Source organism: Rhinoraja longicauda, unplaced genomic scaffold (assembly GCF_053455715.1).
Source record: "Rhinoraja longicauda isolate Sanriku21f unplaced genomic scaffold, sRhiLon1.1 Scf001461, whole genome shotgun sequence".
NCBI lineage: Eukaryota > Metazoa > Chordata > Chondrichthyes > Rajiformes > Arhynchobatidae > Rhinoraja > Rhinoraja longicauda.
In genome coordinates, this window is record NW_027602676.1 from 5,001 (window position 1) to 10,000 (window position 5,000).

Sequence of the window (5,000 nt, forward strand, 5' to 3'; positions counted from 1 at the left end):
ACTGGATTCTTCTTATACCCTCTTTTTCTTCGTGCCCCCCCCCCCCCCACGCAGGGAGGGTTCCAAGAGGGAGGAGGGAGGGAGGGAGTCCCGGGGCCGTGAGAGAGAGAGAGAGCCTCATTAGCTGCTAGGTTCACCTCATTAGCTGCTAGCTAACGCGTCAGACCTTTTACATTCTTTAGAGGATTGAAACCTCAGGGCCTTTAACCCCCGTTCACCGTTTACACTCAACGATCCTTCCGAACAAAACCCTTACACATCTGTCCGTCCAACTGACCCCCGAGATACCTAACACGCAGATTAACACGTCAGCGGTGATCGGCGTGTCATAGAGGAGTCACAAAGACGGGCAAAATAGAGTGGTTGAATAAAAAATACTCACTCAATTGGCCGTGATTTAACGTAGCACACAATGATGCAAAGCCCATGCAAAGTCCAGTGGCCCAAGCAAACAAATAAGATAGATCTGGCTCGGCGTTCCTCATCTCCACATCGTCACCCAGCACGCCGACGCCCAATAACAATTCCCCCGCAAATTGTGCACCTCGAGCGGCAGTACTTTAAACGGCGCCGTCTTCGGCGTGGACGGCATGAACCAAGTCGGCAAGCATCGTCACCCAGCACACAGACGTCCACTAACAATTCCTCCCCCCTGCAAATTGCGCGCCGCGAACGGCAGTACTTTCAAGTATGCCGCCTTCGGCGGGGACATCGTGAACCAAATCGGCAGGCAGGCGTCGTCAGCCGGTCGACCGACCCCCAGTTGCATTGCCCCAACGGCCATTGTGCACTTCGAACAGAACAGTGCTTTTAAAATATTCCGCCTGCCGCGTGTACATCATGAAACAAATGGAAAGGACGAACCGGGCGTGCAACCGATGCACGGAGAGTGACAGGTCGTCAAGCAAGTCCGTGGCAATCCGTCGGCCGACTCGGCCGCGGCCAGCAGAGGCGTTTTGGCCCGGGCGCGCCGAACTTTGCGCGCCCTCGGTATGCGTAACACTAGCACATGCCTTCAAAACTCACTACAAAATAACCCCAAAGTATGCCGCCTTCCCCGTGGGCCTTGTTACCAATATCTTGCCCTGCTTCCTGATGCCCTTATGGGGTCGGCTCTGTTCTTGCAGAACCCTCAGGTGGTGCAGAGTCTGGGCCATTTTATCAATATCTTGCCCTGATTCCTGATGCCCTTATGGGGTCGGCTCTGTTCTTGCAGAACCCTGAGGTGGTGCAGAGTCTGCGCCTTGTTATCAATATCTTGCCCTGCTTCCTGAAACCCTTATGGGGTTGGTTCTGTTACAAAACCCTCAGGTGGTGCAGAGTCTGGGCCACTTTATAAATAACTCTGCCTGCATTAGGGTCAGGGTTAGGGTTAGGGTTAGGGTTAGGGTTAGGGTTAGGGTTAGGGTTAGGGTTAGGGTTAGGGTTAGGGTTAGGGTTAGGGTTAGGGTTAGGGTTAGGGTTAGGGTTAGGGTTAGGGTTAGGGTTAGGGGTAGGGGTAGGGGTAGGGGTAGCGGTAGGGGTAGGGGTAGGGGTAGGGGTAGTTTGAACTACTGCCGCTCCAGGCGCGCACTGTGCGTGGGTAATTTTCAGTGGGCGTCGGTGTGCTGGGTGACGATGCCGCCCAGACTCTGCACCACCTGAGGGATCTGCAAGAACAGAGCCGAACCCGCAAGGGTATCGGGAAGCAGGGCAAGATATTGATAACAAGGCCCAGACTCTGCACCACCCGAGGGTTCTGCAAGAACAGAGCCGACCCCATAAGGGTATCAGGAAGCAGGGTGAGATAGTGACACCATTTGTAAAACCGGCAAATCCCACCCAGGAAACATTGCAAAAATTGGCCTCTAATGCTGGAACGTGGGTAAAGCCAAACAAACACGACACGTTTTAAAAGAACGTTACTAAAACAGCCTGGGATATGCCCATGACAAAGGATAGGCCGAACCTCACCAGAAAAAAAGAGAGGGAGACCACGGCAGAGCTGAGGGATAAACATGAGATGGTGATAAAACCAGCAGACGAGGGGAGCAGTAGGGTTACAAATTAATGTCAATATGGGGCCTGCTCCCACTGGGTAATAGACAAAAACATAGAACAGGGTGACAGGAGAGACTGGATAGCACAGAGGATAACCCGTGAGCGAAATAATGGGGTGTATGCAGTTCAATGTAAGGAGTGTACCTTACGGTACATAGGGGAAACAGGTAAAACAGCCTCAGCGGTGATCGACGTGTCAAAGAGGAGTCACAAAGACGGGCAAAATAAAGTGGTTGATTATAGACAATAGACAATAGACAATAGGTGCAGGAGTCGGCCATTCAGCCCTTCGAGCCAGCACCGCCATTCAATGCGATCATGGCTGATCACTCTCAATCAGTACCCCGTTCCTGCCTTCTCCCCATACCCCCTCACTCCGTTATCCTTAAGAGCTCTATCCAGCTCTCTCTTGAAAGCATCCAACGAACTGGCCTCCACTGCCTTCTGAGGCAGAGAATTCCACACCTTCACCACTCTCTGACTGAAAAGGTTCTTCCTCATCTCCGTTCTAAATGGCCTACCCCTTATTCTTAAACGGTGGCCCCTTGTTCTGGACTCCCCCAACATTGGGAACATGTTTCCTGCCTCTAATGTGTCCAATCCCCTAATTATCGTATATGTTTCAATAAGATCCCCCCTCATTCTTCTAAATACCAGTGTATACAAGCCCAATCGCTCCAGCCTTTCAACATACGACCGTCCCGCCATTCCGGGAATTAACCTAGTGAACCTACGCTGCACGCCCTCCATAGCAAGAATATCCTTCCTCAAATTTGGAGACCAAAACTGCACACAGTACTCCAGGTGCGGTCTCACCAGGGCCCGCTACAACTGTAGAAGGACCTCTTTGCTCCTATACTCAACTCCTCTGGTTACGAAGGCCAACATTCCATTGGCTTTCTTCACTGCCTGCTGTACCTGCATGCTTCCTTTCATTGACTGATGCACTAGGACATCCAGATCTCGTTGAACTCCCCCTCCTCCTAACTTGACACCATTCAGACAATAATCTGCCTTTCTACTCTTACTTCCAAAGTGAATAACCTCGCACTTATCTACATTAAACTGCATCTGCCATGTATCCGCCCACTCACACAACCTGTCCAAGTCATCCTGCAGCCTTATTGCATCTTCCTCACAATTCACACTACCCTCCAGCTTAGTATCATCTGCAAATTTGCTAATGGTACTTTTAATCCCTCCGTCTAAGTCATTAATGCATATCGTAAATAGCTGGGGTCCCAGCACCGAACCTTGCGGTACCCCACTGGTCACTGCCTGCCATTCCGAGAGGGACCCATTTATACCCACTCTTTGCTTTCCGTCTGTCAACCAATTTTCTATCCATGTCAGTACCCTACCCCCAATACCACGTGCCCTAATTTTGCCCACTAATCTCCTATGTGGGAGCTTGTCGAAGGCTTTCTGAAAGTCGAGGTACACCACGTCCACTGACTCTCCCCTGTCAATTTTCCTAGTTACATCCTCAAAACATTCCAGTAGATTTGTCAAGCATGATTTCCCCTTCGTAAATCCATGCTGACTCGCAATGATCCTGTTACTGCTATCCAAATGCTCAGCAATTTCGTCTTTTCTAATTGACTCCAGCATCTTCCCCACCACTGATGTCAGACTAACTGGTCTATAATTACCCGTTTTCTCTCTCCCTCCCTTCTTAAAAAGTGGGATAACATTTGCTATCCTCCAATCCACAGGAACTGATCCTGAATCTATATAGAACATTGAAAAATGATCTCCAATGCTTCCACTATTTCTAGAGCCACCTCCTTAGGTACCCTGGGATGCAGACCATCAGGCCCTGGGGATTTATCAGCCTTCAGTCCCATCAGTCTACCCAAAACCATTTCCTGCCTAATGTGGATTTCCTTCAGTTCCTCCATCACCCTAGGTTCTCCGGCCCCTAGAACATTTGGGAGATTGTGTGTATCTTCCTCAGTGAAGACAGACCCAAAGTAACGGTTTAACTCGTCTGCCATTTCTTTGTTCCCCATAATAAATTCCCCCGTTTCTGTCTTCAAGGGACCCACATTTGCCTTGACTATTTTTTTCCTCTTCACGTACCTAAAAAAACTTTTGCTATCCTCCTTTATATTATTGGCTAGTTTACCCTCGCACCTCATCTTTTCTCCCCGCATTGCCTCTTTAGTTAACTTTTGTTGCTCTTTAAAAGAGTCCCAATCCTCTGTCTTCCCACTCTTCTTTGCTATGTTATACCTCCTCTCCTTAATTTTTATGCTGTCCCTGACTTCCCTTGTCAGCCACAGGTGTCTCTTACTCCCCTTAGAGTCTTTCCACCTCTTTGGAATAAATTGATCCTGCAACCTCTGCATTATTCCCTGGAATACCTGCCATTGCTGTTCTACCGTCTTCCCTGCTAGGGCCTCCTTCCAGTCAATTTTGGCCAGCTCCCGCCTCATGCCTCTGTAATCCCCTTTGCTATACTGTAATACAGACACTTCCGATTTTCCCTTCTACCTTTCCATTTGCAGAGTAAAACTTATCGTGTTGTGATCACTGCCTCCTAACGGCTCTTTTACCTCTAGTCCCCTTATCAGATCAGGATCATTAAAAACACTCACTCTATTGGCCGTGATTTAACCTAGCACACAGTGTTGCAAAGCCCATGCAAAGTCCAGTGGGCCAAGCAAACAAATAAGATAGATCTGGCTCGGCGTTCCACATCTCCACATCGTCACCCAGCACGCCGACGCCCATTAACAATTCCCCCGCAAATTGTGCACCTCGAGCGGCAGTACTTTAAACGGCGCCGTCTTCGGCGTGGACGGCATGAACCAAGTCGGCAAGCATCGTCACCTAGCACACAGACGTGCACTAACAATTCCTCCCCCCGCAAATTGCGCGCCGCGAACGGCGGTACTTTCAAGTATGCCGCCTTCGGCGGGGACATCGTGAACCAAATCGGCAGGCAGGCGTCGTCA